The 27,960-nt window shown below is 40.5% G+C and overlaps 1 protein-coding gene across 41 annotated transcripts in view; it reads right to left on the bottom strand.

The window, feature by feature from the left end:
* Window positions 1-27,960, bottom strand: part of PTPRD (protein tyrosine phosphatase receptor type D) — a 1,959,121-nt gene that overhangs the window by 1,684,311 nt on the left and 246,850 nt on the right. For all 41 annotated transcript variants that reach the window (XM_056521458.1, XM_056521449.1, XM_056521479.1 and 38 more), the window contains exon 3: window positions 10,430-10,452. The gene's annotated coding sequence lies outside the window, so the exon portion shown is untranslated. The remainder of the gene's footprint in view (window positions 1-10,429; window positions 10,453-27,960) is intronic.

The following is a 27,960-nucleotide window of genomic DNA, read 5'->3' as shown; positions in this document are numbered from 1 at the left end:
CTCCCTCCGCAACACATCATTCCACCTGACTGCCTGATCTCCACTTCTCCTGCCTCCATCAGGCAGACTCCTCCAGGAAAGACCTTTGTTTCTCCACGCCAACGCCTCGGAATCCTCAAATGGGGTCACTCCTCCCATCTCGCAGGTCATGCGGGCATCAAGAAATCTGTGCAACTCATCTCCCGCTTCTATTGGTGGCCGACTCTGGAGACGGATGTTGGGGACTTTGTGCGAGCCTGCACTATCTGTGCCCGGGATAAGACTCCTCGCCAGAAGCCCGCTGGTTTTCTTCATCCTCTGCCTGTCCCCGAACAGCCTTGGTCTCTGATTGGTATGGATTTTATTACTGATTTACCCCCTTCCCGTGGCAACACTGTTATTTGGGTGGTCGTTGATCGATTCTCCAAAATGGCACATTTCATCCCTCTTCCTGGTCTTCCTTCTGCGCCTCAGTTGGCTAAACAATTTTTTGTACACATTTTTCGTCTTCACGGGTTGCCTACGCAGATTGTCTCGGATAGAGGTGTCCAATTCGTGTCTAAATTCTGGAGGGCTCTCTGTAAACAACTCAAGATTAAATTAAATTTTTCCTCTGCATATCATCCCCAGTCCAATGGACAAGTAGAAAGAATTAACCAGATCTTGGGTGATTATTTGCGACATTTTGTTTCCTCCCGCCAGGATGACTGGGCAGATCTCCTTCCATGGGCCGAATTCTCGTATAACTTCAGGGTCTCTGAATCTTCCTCCAAATCCCCATTTTTCGTGGTGTACGGCCGTCACCCTCTTCCCCCCCTCCCTACCCCCTTGCCCTCTGGTCTGCCCGCTGTGGATGAAATTTCTCGTGACCTTTCCATTATATGGAGAGAGACCCAAAATTCTCTCTTACAGGCTTCTTCACGCATGAAGAGGTTCGCGGATAAGAAAAGAAGAGCTCCTCCCGTTTTTTCCCCTGGAGACAAGGTATGGCTCTCCGCTAAATATGTCCGCTTCCGTGTCCCTAGCTACAAGTTGGGACCACGCTATCTTGGTCCTTTCAAAATTTTGTGTCAAATCAATTCTGTCTCTTATAAACTTCTTCTTCCTCCTTCTCTTCGTATCCCTAATGCCTTTCACGTCTCTCTTCTCAAACCACTCATCCTCAACCGTTTTTCTCCCAAATCTGTTCCTCCCACTCCTGTTTCCGGCTCCTCGGACATCTTCTCGGTCAAAGAAATTTTAGCTGCCAAAAAGGTCAGAGGGAAAAATTTTTTTTTAGTGGACTGGGAGGGTTGTGGTCCTGAAGAGAGATCCTGGGAACCTGAGGACAACATCCTAGACAAAAGTCTGCTCCTCAGGTTCTCAGGCTCTAAGAAGAGGGGGAGACCCAAGGGGGGGGGGTACTGTTACGCCGAGCGCTCCGGGTCCCCGCTCCTCCCCGGAGCGCTCGCTTCACTCTCCCCGCTGCAGCGCTCCGGTCACGTCCTCTGACCCGGGGCGCTGCGATTCCGCTGCCAGCCGGGATGCGATTCGCGATGCGGGTAGCGCCCGCTCGCGATGCGCACCCCGGCTCCCCTACCTGACTCGCTCTCCGTCTGTTCTGTCCCGGCGCGCGCGGCCCCGCTCCCTAGGGCGCGCGCGCGCCGGGTCTCTGCGATTTAAAGGGCCACTGCGCCGCTGATTGGCGCAGTGGTTCCAATTAGTGTGTTCACCTGTGCACTGCCCTATATCACCTCACTTCCCCTGCACTCCCTTGCCGGATCTTGTTGCCTTGTGCCAGTGAAAGCGTTCCTTGTGTGTTCCTTGCCTGTGTTTCCAGACCTTCTGCCGTTGCCCCTGACTACGATCCTTGCTGCCTGCCCCGACCTTCTGCTACGTCCGACCTTGCTTCTGCCTACTCCCTTGTACCGCGCCTATCTTCAGCAGCCAGAGAGGTGAGCCGTTGCTAGTGGATACGACCTGGTCACTACCGCCGCAGCAAGACCATCCCGCTTTGCGGCGGGCTCTGGTGAAAACCAGTAGTGGCTTAGAACCGATCCACTAGCACGGTCCACGCCAATCCCTCTCTGGCACAGAGGATCCACTACCTGCCAGCCGGCATCGTGACAGTCACTAAAAGCTTTAACAAATCTTAAAAGTAACCAAATAGATTTTAATAGACATTTCCCTATAGTTTTATTGTTAAAATTCTAAGTAACATAAAATTACCTTGACTGCTGCCTCTCTTATTATTACCCAGTAAAAGCAGTTTTTAATATGCCATTCAGTTTTCCTTTATGACATTTATAGCTGTGCATTGCTACTCGGATCCATACGTAGGTAAATTGTTACCTTTATATTGCACCCAATGCCAGGAAAGGTGCATTCGTCTTGTTTTTCCCCCCATTCTTTCAATATTCCCATTCTTTCAGTATATACCATTGTATTTATAGGAATGTAGCTATGGATTATAATGTGCCAGGCTACATTGCAGAAATTGTTCCTAGTAGTATTGGCTTTGGAAAGTGACTTTTCAGCAAAATGTAACATTAAAACAATAAAGCCTTTCTGTCGAGTTTACTTACCCTAGAAAAAAAAAATAATATATGATACAAGCCAGATTTGCGTTATCAGGTAACAGGGATTTTTCACTTTATCTTATAAAAATGTTATGTACAGAGATTTTTTTGCTGAATTAAATCTGCTGTTTGTGGGATATACTTCCTTCAGACTATAAAAGTCATGTGCAAGGGCATATATACCATAGACATAGACCACTGGGACACAATGAGGCCCCCAAAGAATAGAGGTCCATTCTAGATTGATCCAGTCACAATTTCAGGGAGTGGTAAGACCCTAAAAAGGAATGTGTTATCCACAGTTTCAACAAATAAAGTGTAAAACGTACTCAAGTAACAAAAGTGGGAGTGGGGCAAAGAACTTTATCAAAATGACCTAATTTTACTTTTTCTATGGAACTCCTACGTCCATCACTAGTCGTATGTAAAATCAGTGCTGGAAAATGCTGATGAATGAATATGTCTTCATGGCAGGTTGTTAACTTGCTACTTAAAATTTCCTAACTCTTTACTGGAATGTTTAAATGTTAAAAGTGTCAAAACTTTATGAGGGAGATTTATTAAGACCGATATGCTAAATCGTAAAAAGCCACACAACAGTGGTCTAATATGTCTCAGGCTGCACCACAATACATGGCTTTAAACTAATAATTCATGAAGGAAGAGGTCTGTGAAGGAAGAGATGTTGAAGGATGCTGAAGCACCATAGGACATTTGGCAAATTGGGGGGATCCAGGTTTTCAGTACTAGTAACATCACTGTTACAATGGTACCACCATATAAGGTATACTTTTTTATTCATTTATCACCTTGCATTGTTTTTATTTTTTATTTTTTTTATTTTTTTTTGGGGGGGTGGGAACTATTAATCATAAACATACAAGAACTGATGGCTTTACATGTGCCGATGGATTCTCGATAACAAGAGTCGATCTTTGAGCCTTATGTGGCTTTATCAGTCATGTGGCCAGACAGCATAAATGATCACTGGATCATTTTTGTGGCCCTAAACCTCGTGATTGATGGCCGCACATCACCTGTTCACACAGACGAGGTTCGGCCAATGACAAAGATCTTCTTGGGTGCACTAGAGGTTCAATCAGCTGACAAGAAAGCATTTGTTCATTCGTCAACTGATCGCTGATCCTTTTACATTGGCAAATTAACAGAAAAGGGAGCTCCTAAGAATGCACATTAAGATCATAATTGTCTTGTGTCTTTTTTAGTACATTTGCATGTCATTTCCTTGACAAAGAAGCATGGATATAGTGTGACATGGGACAAGTCTATTGCCTGTGAAGGAAGAGATGTTGGAAGAGTCTGAAGATACCTAGAGCACCATAGGACATTTGGCGAACTGGCATGATCCAGGTTTTCAGTACTAATAACACCACTGTTACAATGGTACCACCATATAAGGTTGACACTATGGGAACTGCTATGACAATACATTACAGCACAAGCTATGTGGTAAGCACTGGTTTGTTTGTATGGGTATGACAACATTATATGAGTATGCTGGCATTACTGTTTTGCTAGCACTTCTTCATGCACAGGGACATAACTGTGTGGAGACTGTAAGACCTTATAGTAGATTAACACTGATATTTGGCTTTGTTCAGGGTTGTCATAATGCCTTAAAACTTGGATGGAGACTGTATTTTCTTAAATGTGACAACTACAATGATAATTACTGAGGTTTATTAGTGTTGGAGCTTTCAACATATTGCTTAAACCCAGCATACAGTATAACTATATATAACTATTACAGCGACTGCATTAAAAAAGTGAATGCAATCAATCCATAGCATGCATCATCACACCAAAACCTCAATATACAAACATACTGTACATTTACTTTCTAATAGATTTTCTTGTGTCTGGCTCCTAACTGAATGGGAGCCAACATCTTTCCTTTCTCATAATCAAAGCTTTGTTTAATGTAACATTATTTAGAATGCAAATTGAACTGTAAATATAATACACATTGTTTTAACAGTATACACATATCATTGCAAATGGATGTACACACTCATCTATTGTTAGAGTAGCTCTTCTATTAACGGTTCTATTGTGAAAATAAATTGGATTTCATTGGACCTTTTAAAACTACAATACAGTTCATGCTGCTGAGATAAAGTAATACACCTCACATTGCGCTTTCTACTGAAATATTGTGTATGTTACATACATTGTGGGGCCAAAGAACTGGCCTGGGTAAGCCTTAAAGGGTAACTAACAGTCGATTCACTGCACTAAACCCAATACACAGGTTTATAATGGGGGTAAACTCGATTAATATATTACTCAGCCGGTATTATTAATATGTTATTCGCTGGAGGTGGGAGCCCAGCATCTCTGCCTCCTTCCCCCTACTCCGATATACCCACCCACACATGCTCACATGTGCGAAGGGATTACCATGAATATTCATGAGGTGGATAGGCATATCGGAGCAAAGGGAAAGGAAGCAGGGATGCTGGGTTTGCCGTCTCCCATCTCCATTGCGCAAAGCCAGCGATTAACATATTAGCAATTCTGGCTAATACACTGTGTATCTCTAGAAGAGTAGCAGTGGTCAAGGTGAATAATACATGATTTCAATCCAGTTCACTATAATGCATTGTATTGATTAGTAGTGCGGGTGATCAGTTTTCCGTTAATGTTTCATAGGGGTAGGGTCGCACATAACGGACCTGCAGTGTATTTTACGCTGCAAATCCAACGATGACTGGCCCTATAGTGTGCATCCTGCTGTGCCTGCTCGTAGCAGCAATCTGCCGCTATGAGCAGACATACAGGGACCTGTGAGTCGTCACGCGCATGCGCAGGGTACTCAGAGACCTTGCTGTTGCTCCCCCTGCTCCCTGAGCTAAGCTGAGTGCGGCCGCAATGTCTGAGTGCACTGCGCATGTATGCTGCGACTCACACGTCCCTGTGTGTCTGTTCATAGCAGTGGATTACTGCTACAAGCAGGCACAGCAGGAGGCACACTATAGGGTCAGTCATTGGCCGGTCTGCAACATGTTACCCTACCCTACAGGGGAATGCTATATTTTTAATTGTGACTTTCATTTGTTATGAACATACAAAGAATTTAATAAAGTAAATGTATACTAGTAGTTTTTATACAAATGATGTCTGCAGTTCTTAAAGGAGTACTCCGGGTAACTAAAACGCATTAACTGTCCCGTTTTAGCTAGTTATTTGCTGAGCAGGCTATCGCCCCTCCTCGTTTCAAAAAGTTGGGGCTACAGTGCGCCGAGGATGGGTAACTGACTGAACCCCGTACCGAAGATGGGGGGGGGGGCAGAGGTTGGACCCCCTGCAATCAGACACCAATTCCCTATCCTGTGAATAGGGAAAAGTTATCCGAGTACTCCTTTAAGAGCTTTAGACATCATTGAATAGCTGCTAGGGTTATAAAAACTAACTGATGGTGTCTGCCTCACTTATAGAACATCCTTTGTTATTTCTTAGCCAAGTGTCAAGGAGGCAGAGCTAGGTTGCTGAAGTACCGCAGCCTGGCAGGCCTCCTCACTTGCTCTCACCTCCCAGCCCCACCTTCACACATTGACTGACTTACTATGAACTGCACTTCAGTCAAAAAGGGATTGCCAGGCTGTGAGATTTGATAAACTTAACTCCTCCTTCTTGACATTTTGCTGGCAAATTAATGGTCTATTTACACGTACAGTATTCTGTGCAGATTTGACGTGCAGATTTCCTGCGCAGGATTTTCTGCTGCGGATTTCAATGTAAACTGAACACAGCCTGAAATCCTGTGCATCAAATCTTGTACGTGTGGATAGACCCTAAAAGGCAAGTTTATACTTTTACAACCACATCAGCTCTTAGAAAGATAAAATTTGCTTTTATATCTTAACAGCTATCCAACAGTGTCTGCAGCTTTCAGCACCAAATAGAGCTGACAAAGTCCCTTTAGGTTTCATGACCCCCATTCCTGATGTGCTCATTACATCATAGTATACAGATGCATGCATTTGAATTTACGTTTAAAATGTACAATATATACAGTAAGATCAAACATGTGAAATATATTTGATAAACCTGCTAATAAAAATATCATCGTATACTCATGGTAATATAAAACCATTGCTCTGTCATCATGGTTTGAAAAATTATTAAATGTTTCTTCTATATGATTTTTATTTTTACACTATTGGGGCTGTGAAATCCCAATGGATACCGGCCAAACTTCTCAAAATAACATATATTTTAGATATGTTGACAAAAGAAGTCTTTGGGCATTTTTGTGCTATATAATGTATCAGGAGATTTTTCAATTTTCCAGGCTTAAAGGGGTACTCCGGTGGAATTATTATTTTTTCTTTTAAATCAACTGGTGCCAGAAAGTTAAACAGATTTATAAATGACTTCTATTTAAAAATCTTAATCCTTCCAGTACTTATCAACTGCTGTATTCTCCAGAGAAAATCATTTTCTTTTTGAATTACTTTTCTGTCTGACTACAGTGCTCTCTGCTGACACCTCTGTCCATCTCAGGAACTGTCCAGAGCAGTAGCAAATGCCCATCGTAAATTTCACCTACTCTGGACAGTTCCTGACATGAACAGAGGTGTCAGCAGAGAGAACTGTGGTCAGACAAAAAATAAATTCAAAAAGAAAAGAACTTCCTTTATATTATACAGCAGCTGATAAGTACTGAGAGGATTAAGATTTTTAGATAGAATTAATTTACAAATCTGATTAACTTTCTGGCACCAGTTGATTTTCCACCAGAGTACCCCTTTAAATGCAAAAGTCAGAAGAATTAATCTTTACTTAGTAGCTTTCACTTTAAGTCTAAGGGTATGTTTGCACAAGCGGATCCACAGCGTATTTTACGCTGAGGATCCACCGCTGACGGACCGCTGCATGGTGGCTTTACATATGCCTGCTCGGAGCGGCAATACGCCGAGACACACTGTGATATGTGAAGTGCAGCGAGTATGAGCAGTATGCTCATCCATCACGGGAGCTCTCAGCCTAGCTCATGGAGCTGGGGGAATGGCTGTGATGTGTGTGAGTACACCGCCCATATGCGGCGACTCGCACATCGCTTCAGTGTGTCTGCTCGTAGCGATGTATTGCCACTCCGAGCAGGCACATGTAAAGCCACCATGCAGCGGACCTTCAGTGGTGAATCCGTAGTGTTAAATACGCTGTGGGTCCGCTCGTGTGAACGTACCCTTACAGTCAACAGTTCAGCCCTGCTACATTTAAAAACCTTTTCTAAAGCAAGGTTCAACAGCTATAACCTGTAGACTACAAGTTCTAAGTTTATCATTGCTGACATACAATAACATTTTCAAAAAAGGGAAAAGACAATACTAAATGTTATAGGAGACAGTAGTAGTCGACAGTAAAAAAAAATAACCCAATCAACTACAGAAACAAGATTAATAAAACTAATGAAAATTTAAAATTTCCTGAATTTCTTTACTTTGAATATCAAGCCTTATTAGAAGAAAACACAAGTAAATTGATTTGGGTTTTTCAGTGTATTCCATGAAATGCATGTAGCGCCTTTAATGACATGTTTTTCAAAATATGAGACAGATAAAGATGGAAATTATCAACTAATATTTTCTAGGGAAGTCAAAGGCTCTATTTCCTATCATCGGCTCCACATTTGCAGACTGTAGAGTACCATAATTAAAGGGGTACTCTGAAGAACAGGCCAACAGGTACCAGAAAATTAAACAGATTTTTAAATTACTTCTATTTAAAAATATTAGTTCTTCCAGTACTTATCAGCTGCTTTATGCTCCAGAGGAAGTTGTGTAGTTATTTCAGTCTGACCACAGTGCAACCTCTGTCTGTGTTAGGAACTGTCCAGAGCAGGAGAGGTTTGCTATGGTCGTTTGCTCCTGCTTTGGACAGCACTGGAGAGCACTGTGGTTAGATTGGCAAGGATTACACAACTTCCTCTGTAGTATACAGGAGCTGAGAAATACTGGAAGGATTAAGATTTTTATATAGAAGTAATTTACAAATCTGTTTAACTTTCCAGAGCCAGTTGATCTGTAAACTTTTTTTTTTCCTCCGGAATTCAACTTTAGGTACACATTATACAGTCATGGCCGTATATGTTAGCACCCCTGAAATTTTCTAAGAAAATTAAGTATTTCTCACAGAAAAGGATTGCAGTAACACATGTTTTGCTATACATATGTTTATTCCCTTTGTGTGTTTTGGAACTAAACCAAAAAAGGAGGAAAAAAAGCAATTAGACATAAAATCACAACAAACTCCAAAAATGGGCTGGACAAAATTATTGGCACCCTTTCAAAATTGTGGATAAATAAGATTGTTTCAAGCATGTGATGCTCCTTTAAACTCACCTGGGGCAAGTAACAGGTGTGGGCAATATAAAAATCACACCTAAAAGCTGATAAAAGGGAGAGAAGTTCACTCAGTCTTTGCATTGTGTGTCTGTGTGTGCCACACTAAGCATGGACAACAGAAAGAGGAGAAGATAAGTGTCTGAGGACTTGAGAACCAATATTGTGGAAAAATATCAACAATCTCAAGGTTACACGTCCATCTCCAGAAATCTAGATTTTCCTTTGTCCACAGTGCGCAACATTATCAAGAAGTTTGCAACCCATGGCACTGTAGCTAATCTCCCTGGGTGTGGACAGAAGAGAAAAATTGATGAAAGGTGTCAATGCAGGATAGTCTGGATGGTGGATAAGCAGCCCCAAACAAGTCCCAAATATATTCAAGCTGTCATGCAGGCTCAGGGAGCATCAGTGTCAGCGCGAACTATCCGTCGACATTTAAATGAAATGAAACACTATGGCAGGAGACCCAGGAGGACCCCACTGCTGACACAGACATAAAAAAGCAAGACTACATTTTGCCAAAATGAACTTGAGTAAGCTAAAATCCTTCTGGGAAAACTTCTTGTGGACAGATGAGACCAAGATGGAGCTTTTTGGTAAAGCTCATCATTCTACTATTTACCGAAAACTTAATGAGGCCTACAAAGAAAAGAACACAGTACCTACAGTGAAATATGGTGGAGGTTCAATGATGTTTTGGGGTTGTGTTGCTCCCTCTGTGCCTTGAATGTATGCAAGGCATCATGAAATCTGGGGATTACCAACTGATTCTGGGTTGCACTGTACAGCCCAGTGTCAGAAAGCTGGGTTTGCGTCCGAGATCGTGGGTCTTCCAGCAGGACAATTATCCCAAACATACATCAAAAAGCACCCAGAAATGGATGGCAACAAAGCGCTGAAGAGTTCTGAAATGCCCAGCAATGAGTCCAGATCTAAATCCCATTGAACACCTATGGAGAGATTTTAAAATTGTTGTTGGGAAAAGGTAACATTCCAATAAGAGAGACCTGGAGCAGTTTGCAAAGGAAGAGTGGTCCAACATTCTGGCTGAGAGGTGTAAGAAGCTTATTGATGGTTATAGGAAGCGACTGATTTCAGTTATTTTTCCAAAGGGTGTGCAACCAAATGTTAAGTTAAGGGTGCCAATAATTTTGTCCGACCCATTTTTGGAATTTGGTGTTATAGTATGCCCAATTTGCTTTTTTTCCCTCCCTTTTATGGTTTAGTTCCAATACACACAAAGGGAATAAACAGGTATAGAGCAAACAATTTCAGGGGTGCCAACGTTTACCGCCATGACTCTCTCTCTCTCTCTCTCTCTCTCTCTCTCTCTCTCTCTCTCTCTCTCTCTCTCTCTCTCTCTCTCTCTCTCTCTCTCTCTATATATATATATATATATACTCATCTGTAATTAAAATGTTTAGACAATCTCTAGTTTTCACTTTATTTATGAGCATTATCAAGTGCTAAAATGATAACAATAAATAGATTTCATCATATAGAAATGGTATTTACACTTACCTTGGTATGAAATATTTTCACATCTGTAAGAAAGAAATGAGTTTTTTTTTTATAAATCAACCATTTTCATTTCCAAATATTTTAATAAAGCTGGCTACATTTACATTTCTAACATTCTTACAATATTTTATGAGAAATTACAACCAGAGCATACAGTACTGACTCCTCATCTACATTTTAAATTGCAGGTGCACCATTGTCATACTACAAGAGAGACTTATATAGACATATATTGTGTTCAGGTCCACAGATGGGCTCATACCTAATGGAATAACATCATTGTCAAGTTTAGAATGGTATGTTTTGTAAAATTACAAAATCCATTAATATTGGCTACATCTCCAAATTCCTGATAAAAGACATCTATTGTTGATATTCTACTGAAAGTCTGTATATAATTTAATAGTGAATTGCTACAAAGAGTGCCTGCACCCCTCGCTCTGAGGTCAGATGGACTTACTTACTGTGCTTGCTTCATACTATATACAAAACTGCACAATAAGAGCATGAATGAATACCAGAACATGCCTAAAAACGATTTCCTTTTACAAACGAATGACACATCACATATTTTATATATATTTTATATATATTTCCTATATTCTTGCTGTTTATTAAAACATCTATTCACTAAAATGTTTGAAAATCTAATTTTACATGCCCATTAAGGGGATATGCTATGTAGGACAGTCATCTAGTAAGCATATGTTCACACACAATAAAACATACAGTCATATTTTATTTAGAAATGGACAAAAACAGTTTGACAAAGTTTATAAATTGTCAATTATTTTAATGTAATTGGCTGAAAATATGTCCACAAATAAAATACTCTAGTATTTTTATAGTGTGTGAACATTCCCTCAGCAGTGTACAACCCAGTATATTTATGGTTCAAAGTATTTTATTCAGGATACTTCATAGGTAGTGTACAAACATATCAATCATGTCTTAACAAGTACCCGATTTTTTCATTCATGTTTCACATCACATGTATAGTATACACAAGTTAAGTGAAGGAAAGAAACAATAAGGAAAAATAAAACATAACTTGCAGGTTAGCATGGTCAGGAGTACATGCATATAATGGGGGAGATACAGAAAAGTTTACTCCCACGGTCGCCCCATTAGCTTAGAATAGAAAACCTGCTCTGAACAACATGCAGTACATCCACATGTACAAGTAATAAAAGAAACATCTCACAATTGTGATGGTAAATGAGACAACCATAAAATAACCAGTAAACCTAAGTAACGAAGGTGGAGAGTGAGAAAACAGCCCATCTACCCAGGATTATGAGTATGACATATTACGGTACTACTGGAATAGAAGATAAAAGATAAGGTGGACTCCAAGGGGTTCCCGGGGTACTGAGTGCGATATGAAGTGGAGAGAACACAAAGGGAGGGAGGTAGGGGGAGGGAAGTAGGAAAGGGAGAAGAGGAAGGAAATGGAGAGTGGGGAAATAGAGGGAAAAGGACGAAGGCCTAAGGCTCCCAGGATACCCAGAGAGACATGTGGTCAACTCTAACATTCTATCATATCACGGAGTGTATTGGTAAGGAGGTAGTGGATCTAGTCCCATCCCAATATTTTTTCCAACCGGTCCACATTTCACGGAATCGGCGATGTCGACCTTGGCCTATCGCCCAGATCTCCTCCATGACATAGGCATGATTAATAACTGTGCATAGCTCATTAAGTGATGGGCTGGTGGAAGTTTTCCAATGCCTAGTGAGAATCAATTTGGCTATTATTAAGATTTTACATATCAGGCATCTGATGTTGGGAGGAAATTGATCCAGACCTATCAGCAATAAAGCTAGACTTGGGGTCAGTTGTACTCTAATTGAAAGGACAGCTGTAAGGAGGTGTTCTACGCCCTTCCAATATGATGAGATTATCGGGCAGTTCCACAAAATGTGTAAAAGTGTACCCCTGTATGAGCAACCCCTCCAGCATAGATCAGAACAAGTCGGGTACATGCGGTGGAGCCGTGCAGGGGTGTGGTACCACCTGAGGTGGGTTTTCATGGCCGCTTCAATGTGAGTCATACTCTGAAGGGATTTATAGATATATTTGTATGCCAAAGCCCAATGAGCAGGGGTAAACACTTCATTAAGGTCTAGTTCCCAGGCTCTCATTACCGGTGTAAGTGTGAGGTCGCAATGAGAGCTTAATTCGGAGTAGATGGGTTTTAAACCTACCTTTCTAAGAGAAAAAGCTCTAAACAAAGATGAGTTCAGTGGAGGGGGGCGGCAGTTTTGTATAAAATTTTTAATCCTAAGATAGGGAAAGAGTAAGCGCGGTGGTAAGTTGTATTTGTGTTGCAATGTGGGGTAAGGAAGAATCGCATCACCTTCACATAAATGACCTACCGTAGTGATACGACACTGTAGCCAAGGTGACACGTCTAAGTCAGGTATAGCCAGTCGTAACAGCTCCAATGGAGCCTGTAATTTACAGGATATGTCTTTCGCCGAACTCATGGAATGGGACAATTTCCAACAGTGGAGCCCTGCCAGGGTTAGGGGTGACAGTGTAGGAGGGGGTGTGATGCCCCATGCATATATGTACAGCAGGGTTTTGGGGCTGACTCCCCGTGCACAGAAACTTTCTATAGCAACCCATGGGATTGCCATGTTGTCCTCCCACAGGGGCCGTAAAAGAGAGACCAATGTGGCTAAGTAATACCTGCGTATATCTGGGATTCCCAGACCACCCACTCCCTTCTGTTTAGTCGCTATAGAGTGATGGATGCGGGGTCTGGACCCTCCCCAAATATAAGAGTTGACCAATGTTCTAACCTTCGAGAAGAAAGATAATGGGATAGTGATAGGCAATGTTCGGAATAGATATAGTAGTTTGGGCAACGTGGACATCTTAAAGGCCGCAACTCTACCAAGCCATGAAACCTCAACCCTGCCCATCTGTGTAAGTTCTGCTTGTAGAGATTGGAGAAAGGGAGTGTAATTAGCATTGTAGAGAGTGTGAAGCCAGGGGGTAAGAGTAACGCCTAGATATTTAATGCCACCGGATTGCCAGTCTAATTGGTATTTCCTTTTAAGGGAAGCAAGGGAAGAGGGGGGAAGGTGGAGGGGTAGTACTTGGGATTTTAGTTGGTTCAGTTTATAATATGATATTTCTCCAAATCTTTGCAGTAAGGAAAGTATCCCCGGGAGGGAACTGTCAGGGTGTGATAAAGATAAAAGTATATCGTCGGCATAAAGTGATATAACATGTGTGCGATTGCCCATACGTATGCCGTGGATATCAACATGTGTCCGTACCGCCTGAGCCAAAGGTTCCAGAGAGAGAATAAACAAAAGGGGCGACAAGGGGCAACCCTGTCTAGTCCCATTGGTCAGGCGGAAGGAGTCTGATAGAGTTCCATTGACATAGACGGCAGCGGTGGGGTGTGTATATAGAGCATTAATTGCTGATACTATGGGGCCATAGAAACCCATTACTTCAAGGACTTTAAAGGCATAAGACCAGTGTATGCGGTCAAACGCTTTTTCCGCGTCTAAAGCAACTAAGAGGGCTGGCAACTTGTGGTGGTTGATGTAATGTATAAGATTGAGGGCCCTGCGGGAATTATCGGAGGACTGACGGTTCTTTACAAATCCAGTTTGGTCTGTAGCAATTAGATATGGGAGAACTTGAGAGAGTCTAGACGCAAGCAGTTTTGCGTATATCTTAACATCACAATTTAACAAAGATATGGGGCGGAAATTTTGGGGGGTATCAGGTTCCTTTCCGGGCTTAGTTAGGGCAACAATTAGTGCCTGTTGATTTTCTGTGGGCAATGAACCATGGTCTATGGCATGTTGAAAGAGGTTCAGCATGGGGGTCACCAGAACCGAGGTAAAGGCTTTAAAATACTCATTAGTCAGACCATCCGGCCCCGGCGACTTCCCCATGGGGAGGGATTTTATGGTCCTAGTAAGCTCGTCAGTAGTGATAGGGGAGTTGAGGATAGTGAGGTGGTCGGGTTGTAAAGAGGGGAGCTTAATTGATGTTAGGAAGTCCTCTATGGTGTCACTTGTCGGCTGAGGGGTATTGGCGTCATCCCTAAGATTATATAGAGATTCATAATAGGTTTTAAATCGGTTTGCTATTTCCTTCGGATGTGTCAGCTTGGCTGATTTATCCTGATTCCAGAGGAAAGGGATGTTTGATTTGGCCTGCCTACGTTTAAGTGCAAAGGCTAACAGTTTGCCAGCCTTATTGGAGCAGGTGTAGTAAGTTGCTTTCATTCTCCGTAACCGTCGTTCATGGTCAACGAATAGTCTCTCCCTCAGTGTAGTTCTTAGTTCTAACAAACGTGTTTTAAGTGCTAGGGTTTGGGAGGATTTATTGAGGGACTCTATGTCTCGGATATCTTGAAGTAACCTATTCATTTCAGCTGTCCTAGCGGCTTTCAGTTTGGAGCCTAGCTTAATGAATGTGCCCCTGATGAACGCCTTATGGGCATTCCAAATAGTTTCAGCAGGTGTGGTAGTGCAGGAATGTATGTCAAAATATTCTCTTAGGTCAGACTCCAACACTTGCGAGTGGACGGGGTGGTGTAACAGGAATTGGTTTGTACGCCAAAGGTACGTCAGAGGTACACATGAGGTTTCTTTAATCGTTAGCAGAACTGGTGCATGATCCGACCATTTTATTTGACCAATAGAAGACGTAAGCACGTCTAGTAATAGTGCTCTGTCTAATAGGAAAAAATCTAGTCGGGAGTAACTATTATGGGCCGACGAGAAGAAGGAATAATCCCTCTCGCCGCTATGCTGGGTTCTCCAGACATCAAACAAATCAGCACCATGAAGAATTTTAATGAAATCAGAGGAGCCCGAATGGAACCCCTTAGTGCTATCCCACTCCCCGTCCATCACAGTGTTGAAGTCTCCACATACCAGCAGCCTGCCTTCACAGCAGCGTTTTACCCTCTTAAGTATTTTGTTCAGAAACCTCCCCTGACCCCTATTAGGAGCGTAGACCGATACAAGTGTATAGAGTATATTATTCAGGGATCCCACCAAAATGATGTATCTACCCGAAGGGTCCTCGATACATGACTTTAGAGTGAAAGCCACTGAATTTTTAATTGCAATTGAGACACCTCTTGTCTTGGAGGAGGCATGGGAATGAAAAATATTAGCATATTGGGGGTGTTTTAATCTATGAGCGTCACCCTGTAAAAGATGCGTCTCCTGAATACATATGACATCAGCACCTAGTTGTTTCATTTCAGACCATAGCATCGCCCTTTTATACGGACTGTTGAGTCCATTTACATTAAGTGACACAAATGTCAACACCATGACAGCAACTTATCCTCTGCTAAAAATGCATACATCCTAATCTGTTTACATAACTGAGACTGTAGTACCTCATGGGCAATTGGAAGACAATCTATCCACCTAGAACAGAACAACACAAAGTAGTAGAACAGAACAAACAAACATAAAGTAAAACAAAAAAATAAAAAGAACCAACGCATAGCATCAGTGTGGGAAAGTCTGCAGTGTACCGCTCCCGCAGACAACTCATCAGGGGACATAGTCTACTTGTGCCGGTGTAGCCAGTCAGACCGGTCCGTGCCTTGGATAACCGGTGTGGACTCATTTTACAGATCCCACTGTAGACCATACCGGGTCTACCCTATTAGGTGGAGGGCGACTTGGAGGAGCTTCATTTTCTTCCAGCAGCCGCCATTTGGCTAGCAACTGCTGACCCTCCTCAACCGTTTTCAATACATGCATAGTGTTGTCTTTTTGAACTAAAAGACGAACAGGGAACCCCCAACGATACATGATCTTGTTCCTCCTCAGTATGGAAGTGACAGGGAAAAATGATCTTCTCTGCTGCAGGGTGGCAGCAGAGAGGTCTGTGAAGAGAGTGATCTTTCCAAAGTCCCCAGACAGTGGAGGAGCCCTCCGAGAGGTAGCCATGAGCTCGTCCTTAACATGGAAGTAGTGCAATCTAGCCAGTACGTCCCTGGGGATGTCATCAGCCAGATGGTTGGGTTTAGGCACCCTGTGTGCCCTATCAATAGTCAGGTCGAGAGGAGAGCAATTAGGCAGTAGCTGTTTGATGAAATCTTGCAAGAACTTCTTTAGAGCGGAGGGGGGGACAGACTCTGGTACCCCTCTAAACTTCACATTATTTCTACGGGACCTGTCCTCCAAATCCGCCATTTTAGCCCGCATGGTAGCCACCTCAGCTTCTAGCTCATAGTGTGCATCAATGAGGGCGTTATGTGAGGTAGCATATTCACCCAGCTTTGTTTCAGCATGCCCGACTCTCTGCTTCACCTCCACTAGGTCTAATTGCACCGGTTTTAGCATGGAGGCAACATCAGCATGGATGGATTGTTGTAAGGCAACCAGCATGTTTTTGAGAGTAAGACCCGTAATCGGATCCTCACTAGTGGGGTGGCTCGCTAGGCAGTCTGCAATACATGGGGCAGGAGAAACACTCACCCCCGGCGCCTCCTGAAGTCGCTGGCGTTGTTTCGCTGGGCTTCCAGACAGGGGAGATGCAGGGGCTGAAGCAGACGCCCTGTCCGCGACCCGATGAGGACTTCCCGCTGCCAGCACGGATCTCCCAGACGAAGACACCGGGGCCTCCGGTGGTGAGGATGGAGGTACCGAGGAGCTTCTGCAAGCTGCGCGTGTAGCGGTTAGGTGTGCAGTCGGACTTTGGTGACACGCCGAGGACTCCGAGGCCGCCGGAGAAGAAGCGCCATCTTGGGAGTCCAGAGGATCTGCCGAGATGTAGAAATCGGTCAGTTTTCGGAGTTTCACTCCAGATTTCACCCTCTTTCTGTTCCTATAGGACATAGCTGGTGGTATGGATCAGGTGGGGTAGTAATTCTTCGCTGTGGACAGTCCACAAGTCGCTGTAGTAGTCGCTCGGGCACGGAGCTCTCAGCCTAAGCCGCCATCTCCAGCAAGCGCCAAGCCACGCCCCAACCCAGTATATTTAATACAAATGCCTGGACAGGTTCAGGAGCAAAGTTTTCCCCATCATTCTCTAACGTATATGTTGCATGGTGGAAAGACCAATATATTTTTTTCCAAATGTAATCCTTTTCTGATAAAGGTGGCATTATACAGCCGCTACATAGATGACATAATTATTGTTTGGTGTTCCAGTGTGGCGGCCATTCAGTGCTTGATTCATTTCATCAATAATAATGGAACTGGTCGCCTTTTACATATTCTTAGAATAAAAAGTAAACAATGTTTTTTGACCGTAAGCTTTCACACTAATAAGAACAATAGTGAATTGGTTACCACCATTTACAAAAAAAAAGTTTGGGTAATGCTATTCTGAAAGCAAATTCCTGTCATTCAATTCATACCATTAAAGGGGTAGTCTGGGTACTTGCGAGTGTGACCGCCTTCACGCCCGTTCCCATAGACTTTCATTGAGTGGGCGTGGCTGTGACATCACGAGTGGGGCACAGCAGTGATGTCAGAAGCCTCCGGAGCGGCACCTGATGCTCTAAACGAATGCTGGGTGCAGCTGGGGCTCATACATCTTATGCCCTATCCTATCCCCGCAATCAGACATCTTATCCCCTATCCTTCAGGGGCTGAGTACCCCTTTAAGGGTATCTCCATAGGGGTCAGGCAAGGAATAAGGTGCATCTCAAACAAACATCTGATCTGTAGACAGCATACAATAATACAGTATTTAGTCTTATACTAAACCTACAGATACAGTGTAGAATCTAGCCACATTAGACAGATAAGTAAATAGTTGAATGTGTTGTTTCATGACCGTATTCTTAAGCACATTTTGAAAGATGGATGTAATGTTTCATATAAAACATCTTCAACTTTGCATAACATATTATCTCCAAGATCGGCTATTTATAAACAACTTCATTAATGTCCAGTCTGAATTCAAACCAAAGTAGCAAAGCTTCATGCACTGGGTGTGATCTGCCTTATGTTGGTTGCACACAACGGGAATTGAAAAAGTGCATACACGAACATATTCTTGATGCCCAAAAGATTATTGCAGTTTACCCTTGGAATGCCTTAAAATTCTTCAATGTAGAACAATGCTTCCCAAGCATGGTTCTTGAGTACTCCCAACAGGTCATGTTTTCAGGTTTTTCTGCATGGGATACTAATACAGAGGTCGTATGGAACAGTAATTTAGCTGCATGCATGAGCCCTAAGTGGACTCTCAGTAATGTAGCTATAGTTAACTGACTATAGATAACACCATTCATTAACCTCAAAACTGCTGTGATACCAAAGATTATTGATCCAAACATCTACGCTTGGCATTCACTGAATTTGCAGATACTTTTACACAGTAATTATGTTAAAACATGAAGAATACCATGTAATGATTTTTTCCTGATGCACTATAGTGATTTTCTTGTCAGATGATTTTGTACTACTAATTATATTAATAATTACAATCATTAATGTGCATAATCCGGTGCAAGTAATATAAAGTGGTGCGCTGGAGGACTTTTCCAAATAAGCTTATGAAAAGCACTTTTCACTATATATATATATATATATATATATATATATATATATATATATATATGCTTATTCAGTTTGTCCATGTTGACCTCAATTGCAGTTTGGAACTATATAAGAGTTTATGTACCAGGATATAAAATGAGCTTATAGTGTTCACTCGGATCCCAGTGGAGTAGCATTCTCTACACCATTCCTACAGAAAACAGACATGATTTATGGCTGTAAACATTTTCTTTCTATTAAAAATCTATTTTAGATAGGGTCCTGATGAAGCACTTTTCCTTTACCATTATGGACATAGCACTGGTATTGCTGAATACAACATTGCAGCTTAATTTTGTGTTGGCTATAAATTCTATCTGTAAAGCTTGATTTATACACAGCATTGATTCCAAATGTTTTATCTAGAGGCAAGGAAATACATTATTCATATTCATGACAAATGCTGTGAACTTTTCTTTCGGAAATTGGTGGATCCCACACAGGTCTATCTATCTATAACCTATCTATCTCCTATCTATCTCCTATCTATCTCCTATCTATCTCATGTCTATCACATGCCTATTATCTATATCTATCTATCTATCAATCATCTATCTCATATCTATCTATTTCATATCTATCTATCTCCTATCTATCTATCTATCTATCTCATATCTATCACATATCTATTATCTATATCTATTTATCTATCTATCTCATTTCTATTATCTATATTTATCTATCTATCTCATATCGATCTATCTATCTCGGATCTATTATCTATATCTACATATCTATCTATCTCTCTCATCTCTATCTATCTCATATATATATATATATATATATATATATATATATATATATATATATATATATATCATCTATCTATCTCCTATGTATCTATCTCATATCTATCTATCTATCTATCCCTCTATCTCATATCTATCTATCTCATATCAATTATCTATATCTACATATCTATCTATCATCTATCTATCACATATCTATCTATCTATCTATCTCATATCTATCTATCTATCTCATATAAATCTATCTATCTATCTACATATCCAAAATAGATGCAGCACACCACCGGATTCAATACAATACAAAAGCTGGCTTTTTCAAGTGAGGCTGGTGAAACGTTGTCTGTAATACATCATGGAATAAACCTCTTCACTTTGTATTGAATCCGGTGGTGTGCTGCATCTATTTTGGATATGTGGATGAAGGAGCCAGCCGGCCGAGGCTCTAGTTTGCTTGCACCCTGACATCATTTCTTCTTGCTACCTGGTGTGCTGCATATATTGGAATTGTATCTATCTATCTCATAGCAACAGAAGAATGCAGCAGCACACTGCCAGCACAAGGATATAGGTGCAACATGAATATGCAGTTAAAACATGAAGAGCTATACAGCTATGATGTAATAGATGCAAATGTGAAACTATGAAATAGTGAGGCACTTAGCTCGCAAATTTGTCTCCGCCGGCGGTCAAATAGCTTGGACCGTCTTGTTGCACCTATATCCTTGTGCTGGCAGTGTGCTGCTGCATTCTTCTGTTGCTGTATATCTAGCCTAGTAGCGTGCACCTGTAGGCCAGGTCCATATAATAGTTTGGTATCAACTAAAGTGCTGGCTGACTTATTCTTTGTCTGTATCTATCTCATATCTATCTATCTATCTATCTATCTATCTCATATCTATCTATCTCATATCTATTTATCTCATATCTATCCATTTATCATCTATCTATCTCATATCTATCTATCTATCTATCTCATATCTATTATCTTTATCTATCTATCTATCTATCTATCTCATATCTATCTATCTCATATCTATCTATCTAGCTATCTCATATCTATCTATCTATCTATCTATCTATCTATCTATCTCATATCTATCTATCTCTATCTCTCTATCTATCCCTCTATCTCATATCTATCTCATATCTATCTATCTATCTATCTATCTATCTAGCTATCTCATATCTATCTATCTCTATCTCTCTATCTATCCCTCTATCTCATATCCATCTATCTCATATCTATCTATCTATCTATCTATCTATCTATCTATCTCATATCTATCTATCTATCTCATATCTATCTATCTAGCTATCTCATATCTATCTATCTATCTATCTATCTAGCTATCTCATATCTATCTATCTCTATCTCTCTATCTATCCCTCTATCTCATATCTATCTCATATCTATCTATCTATCTATCTATCTATCTATCTAGCTATCTCATATCTATCTATCTCTATCTCTCTATCTATCCCTCTATCTCATATCCATCTATCTCATATCTATCTATCTATCTATCTATCTATCTATCATATATCTATCTCATATCTATCTATCTATCTATCTATCTATCTATCTATCTATCACATAGCTATCTATCTATAGGAAAAAGATCGCAGCACACAAAGAGGTCTTGGGCTAAAAAAAAACCTGTGGTGTTTATTCCATCCTCTTACATCCGCCTTTTTTAAGCATGAGGCCGCGGAAACATTGCATTGTTTTGTAAGAGGATGGAATAAACACCACACGTTTTTTTTTAGCCCAAGACCTCTTTGTGTGCTGTGATCTTTTTCCTATGGATATACATGGGGTTACCTGACCAGGAATCTGAATGAAGGTGTGCACCTAACTACGGACAAAATCGGAGCGGTTGTGCTGTTCTATTTGGGATTTCTGTATCTATCTATCTCATATCTATCTATCTCATATCTATCTATTACATATCTATCTATCTCATATCTATCTGTCATATATTTATATCTATCTATCTAATCTCTCTCTATCTATCTTTCTCATATATACCTCATATATATCTCATAGCTCATATATATCTATCTATTATCTATCTATTTATCATCTGTCTATCTATCAATCAATCAATCATTCTTGTGATCTATATTTTATTCCACAAACAACATTTCATAGTACTATACATACTAACTTTATTATGCAATGAAAACATCTCAGTAGTGCGCCACCAAATGCACAGTTGTGTTTTTTAGTCAATCACAACACTTATAAGTGCACATCTCAGCCACAGTAACACAGTAAAGCATTGTGTTGTATTTTGACGTTGGAGAAATATTGCTATCTGCTTCATCATTTTTATCCAAAGTCCAGACTCTGGTTACAGAGGAACAGGATGAGATGCTATTGTTCAGAAAAGATATGGTGTGGCTCTCCTAAAATGTTGATTTGGTTATTAGTCACTACTAGTCATTAGTTTTAATGCAATAGCTACAGCAAATTTGTTGGGAAATATTATATTGATACTGGCAAAGATAGTAAGAGATATGTAGGTAGGTGGAGGCATGAATGATGATGATGACATGCTGCTCATTATAGAAGCAGTGCACTTTAAAGTAAATTCAGCCAGGTAATGTTAGAGCTGCCTGTCAAGGTCCCCAAACAAGTAATAGGCATTTATGGTATATATGGGCATTTTTGTTCCTTTGTGCTTCAGAAAAAGGCATTGAGACACATTGGTCCTTATTTACTTACATCTTCCCAATGCTTTTTCTAAGGTTTTGCACCCAAATTCCTCGGGTTTTGCGACCAAAAAAAAAACTCGGAGACATTTTATAACCCTACAAAAGGGGCGTATGTCCCGTCAAAATGGGCATCCTCCTGTCATTTTGACCAACACCCTCCATTTGCAAACTACAATACTCCATAAAGTTTGTGATTTGGAAAACACTCATGTCCCAAGCAGTTGTAAAAAAGCTCAGTAAATGTAGGGAAATTTATGTCCACTCTGGAGTCAATTGATTTTTTTTTTGCCAGGTATGATGGAAAGACAACTGTGTCCATGATAGTTCTCCTCTGGACTTGCCACACTATTTGAAAAATGTGCTATGAGGTAGCCCTCACAACTGCTTTGTGTCATACACCTGAAGGTTCTTAGGTATAAATATTTATTTATAATATTGTTACTGTACCTTTCCCTGTGCTCAAAATTCTGCTCAACATTGCCCTCAAGGTACTTTGGATGGCTCATTTATCTATTTTTTTCATGTTTTGAGTGTGTTTTTTTTTCCAGTGTTGTGGCATATCTACCCTATCAAGCCCACTGGGTGAGATTTCTACAAGCCTGTGCAAAGTAAAAGTTGTCTAGTTGCCAATAGCAACCAATATGATGGTTTCTTTAACTTCTAACAAAGGCTTGGCAGAATAAATGAAGTGATCTGATTGTTTGGTATGGACAACTGTGCAACTTTGACTCAACACTGGTTTTGAAAAAATCACCCTAGAAAGTTTTAAAAATGTTACATCAATTATAAATTAGTCTCATATCTGGCTCTTTAGCTGTTTGAGAGGTAGCGCTGGTCATGCAAGACTTAGGCACTGGCCATTTTTCCTATGGACCCCATGGTTAGTCCTGTTAATTAAATGTAAGCAAATAACTCTCCAACCAAATGAAAATTCATCTCCAGCCGACTCACTTCCAGATCCTTTACCTTGCTTTCACTCCTTTTGTTTGATTGGCTTCCTACATTTTGAAAATGGCACTTTGTCAAAATGTAGCCTGTTGTGCAGGCTTACCTTAAAAATTGAAGAGCATAGGGGGAGATTTTGTTAAACCTGGGTAGCTGAAGAGTGGTGCAGTTGCTCAGAGCAACCAATCTGTTCACGTCTTTCATTTTTGAGGGTTTTTTACCATTAACTTTTAAACAGAACCCATTGCTTACTATGGTCAACTGCACCAATTTTCTGCTATGCTGTTTGGTAAAACCAACCACCATAATCCAACCAGCCTCTGTAACAATCCTGTTAACTTGGGCCTCCTCAGCAGCAGCGCCTGCACTAGCGGAAGCTTGTTGAGGACTTGTTTACTTCTCCAGAAAGGCAGCGAAGGCCAGAGAAACCGCCTGTCTTTGCATTTTGTTTGTATAATCCACAAAATTGGGGAGAAATCTGATGGCGGAGAACCTGCGTGCTGTGTCAGTGAGAACCTGAGGTATGCACTCTGTCTGGCAAATGTAAACCTCTCTTTTTTTTTTTCAGGTTTTTGTTTTGGGCACATTGCGACCATAATTTCCTGTGCACCACTAATTGTAAAACCTGTGCGCCACATTGATAAATACATAGGGAAAAAAAAGCATAGCCTTGTACAATCCACATAAATAAAAACCTGCCACTCTTAGTAAATAAGGGCCATTGACTATTACAAATTCATCAACACACTGGTGTAATTTGTAATAAAAACTCTAAAAAAAATGGGCATACATGTCTTGTACCTCATTTACTATGAATTAGACATCTGTATTGCCTGCCTTGTAAGGGTCATCACAGTTTATAGGTAAGGGACAAAAAATTGGTGCAAGTTACGAAAACCACTAGGTGGTGTAAAATTAGACTTAAATGGCCACTGTGATTTTTCAAAACTTTTGACATGTCTTAGCAACATGCCAAAACTTTTAATCGGCAGGAATCTGAGTATTCAGACCTCCACTGATCAGTAGATTGAGCCAGGAGACGTTCACACTCAGTTTTGCAAGCCATTAAATCATTGTAAATGATGAAAAAGTACCACATGTGGACTTCGTTTTAAATTAGAAGGGGCAAATGTTTCCACAGTGATATCAAGAGGTATTACTTTACTGAGAGAGTAGTGGATGCATGGAGTAGCCTTCCTGCAGAAGTGGTCGCTGCAAATACAATAAAGGAGTTAATGCATGCATGGGATAAGCATAAGGCTGTTCTTCATATAAGATAAGTCCAGAGACTATTCATAGTATTGAGAATATTGAGCAGACTAGGTGGGCCGAATGGTTCTTATCTGCCGACATATTTTATGTTTCTATGTTTAGAATAGTGTCCAATGATAGTGGAGACTATGGTAATACTAGGCCTGTTCGCATAACAACTACTAAAGATGAGAAAATATGTACTTAAATGTAATTTCCTCCCTTGTGTGTCCAAAATGTGAATCACTCTGCTTTCCGAGCAATCTCGGGCATAAATAGATTCTACCATCGCTAATGAATATCAACAATCTTCATAAAGCATTGCAAGCATGTACTACTCTGCCAATCAATCTATACTATGCTGCCAATAAACAGTAATGCATTGACTATACTTTCTCTTAGCTATATTTGCAGTTAATACTTAAATAGAACCCAACAATTTCTAATGTCAGACAGTGCTTATATAGTCACACATCTTTAACAAAATGATTTCCCCCAGTATAATACATGCAGATGGGCAATGGATTGGGGCAGCTTTCTGGCCAGTCATCCAACGTTTTACTCTATATTGTTGTCTAAATTAAGCAATACTTGACATATAATTCTAAAATGCCAATTGGTTTATTGCCACCCACTGATTTGCATGATGCAGACGCAAGCAACACAAAGACATGATGTTTGCTCTGACTAGAGATTCAGTTTCATATCTGGGAAATTGTTCAATTTTATTTATGGCATGAACAGCAAAAATAAGAATATGTGATTCTATAATGAGTCTATGCTGAGGTAATCATTTAGTGGTTACTATAAACTAATACATCACTTATTTTTACTAACTATATGTGTCATAGGACATAATAAGCAACAACGTGTTGTAAGGTATTAATAGTCTTTTACACCAAAATCTATATAACATGTGGCTTATGGACCTAATCTGTAGTATGATCAAACCAGCATCATATTTCACAGTACATGTGTAAAAAAAGATTTTCTCATGCGGAATAATTAAGTATTTAAAGAAGTGTGATATCACAAGTGCAGTAACAAGATAACATCTTAGTCATTGCTATGTTCACATGTTTTTGATTATTTAAGTTTTATGAAGAACTTTAACAACTTTTAAAGTAAAGCTAAATCTAGGTCTTTAAATTACATTGTTTGTGTAGTCCCTTGATGTTATATATATATATATATATAAATATATATATATATATATGCTTTAAAGCCAGCAAACTACCTCAATATGTTCCTACCTGAAAAATGCATGGCTCCTGTGACCCCTGTTGTCTTCTCTGGCTGCTTAAAGAGTACCTGCCACCATCTACATTGCTTTATATTATGCGGTTGGTATGTTGCCCTCTTCATTACCTTCCCCCGCAGTTTTTCTTTTTCATTTTCACCTAGTATTTCCCTCATAATCCTCTTTCAAAGTTTGCTCACTGCAGGCAGTGTTCAGTGTACCTGAGGTGTACAGGCAGGGAGCTGCTCTGTGCTCGTCAGTGTCCAGGCTGCACTATGAGAGTTAGGGCTCATGTATGAGTCTGAACTCTATGAGAGTTGGTTATTCACCAGAGGTTAGTTATTCACCAGTCATAACGGCATGGTACATTGCAGGCATGGCTGTACCCTTATAAAAGAACAGTAAAAAGCAAAGCAGAATATGTCAATTCCAAAGCTTCAGGCTAACACCATTACTTAGTGCTCCATCTTCTTCATCCATTTTCTGCCTTTAGCCCAGTTGACCACTCCCTTTTGCTATAACTCTATAGCTTTATTTCTATACTCTTTTTTTCTCATATTTTCTGAGTTGGCTTCCCTTAAAGCTGTTACGTGGTCTGGGAGAGATATTTTTTAAAGTTTCCCTTTTATGTTGATAACATTCAAATCTACCTCTTCAGTACAGATGTCATCTCCCTGCTATCTAGGGACCCAAAGTTTCTATCGACTATATTTTCATTCTCACTTTCTGTTTTCTAAAAGTTAACATAGGGAAAACTACATTCATTATCTTCCCCCATCCTGCTCCAACCCCACACTTGGTTTCACTTCTCAGTCCCAGTCATCTTCTCAGTCCCACAAATCCACTGCTTCAGGATAACCTCTGATACTGAGCTATCTTTCCATCTGCACATCAAGGTCCTTACTACCTTCAAAAACATTTGTCACAGTTGCTTCTGTCTCAATATTTTTTGCTGAACAGTTGCTAGTGAATGCCCTGAAGATATCCTGCCTGGATTACTGCAACACTTTTCTCTTTGGCCTTCCATCTAACACTTTGCTCCTCCTCAATATACCCTCAACTCCAATGCATTAATCCCCTAGTTCTTTTTATGCCAGTCCCTACCCAGAAAATACAGTTCAAACTTTTAATAATGGCATACAAAGCTACAGTATCTCATCCTGTTCCTCCATACATCTCTAAACTGATATCCCAACACCTTCACTCACATAATCTATAGCATTCAAAAACATCTTTCTGGATAGCTGCTTACCTCACTTCTGTCTCCCTCTCATCACCTTGTAGACTGCACACTTTCATGGGCAGAGTGTGCTCTCTCTGTACCAGCCTGTCTTTTATTTAATTCATGTTTATTGTTCTAAATTCAGTTTTATAACAACATCACTAAAGGAAAACTTACAGCACCATTGTCCATACTACTTTGCTGTTAAAGGCTTATTGCCCTCCGCAAACTGATGTCTATGTTACGTTAACTTTTATGTCCGCCCATTAAGAAACATAAGGAGATGTTTTTGTTGGAGCTGACGGGTGGGCGTAGCAATGCATGTAGGGACTAAGTAAGGCCCCCGATGTTTTGAACGTGCTCATTTGTATCGTGCTATTAATCGTTTTTTTCTAAATACGGTAACTAAACAGTGGGCAGCCATTGGAAAAGTAACATGGACATCAGTGTGAGGAGTGTTGTCAGCCTATACCTGTAGGTTAGTATGGACTAACCTGCTGTCAATTTCCCTTTAATGATAACAAACAGATGGCAGACACCAAATATGAGCCTGCCCCAGGTCACATCTTTCCAGACTAATAAGTAATGGGTGCTAGCACAATTTCAGTCATGACATATGCTGTCATGATTTTAGACTAACACTTCTCCCACTAGCCATAATGAGATGTACTATTTTAGGAAATTCCATATAGGCTCTTCCAGTGCCTCTGCATAGGGCTAAATCCTAAATGTTTTCTAAAAATAAATGTTTCTTACAAAAGTGTTAGTTGCAAGAGTTTACACAATAATTTGACATTTCTCTTTATGACAATGATAAATGGCAGTGTATAGTATATATGCTCTACTTTTC

Source organism: Hyla sarda, chromosome 1 (assembly GCF_029499605.1).
Source record: "Hyla sarda isolate aHylSar1 chromosome 1, aHylSar1.hap1, whole genome shotgun sequence".
NCBI classification, from domain to species: Eukaryota; Metazoa; Chordata; class Amphibia; order Anura; family Hylidae; genus Hyla; species Hyla sarda.
The sequence above is the reverse complement of the archived record's forward strand: the minus strand, read 5'-3'. Positions and strand labels throughout refer to the sequence as shown.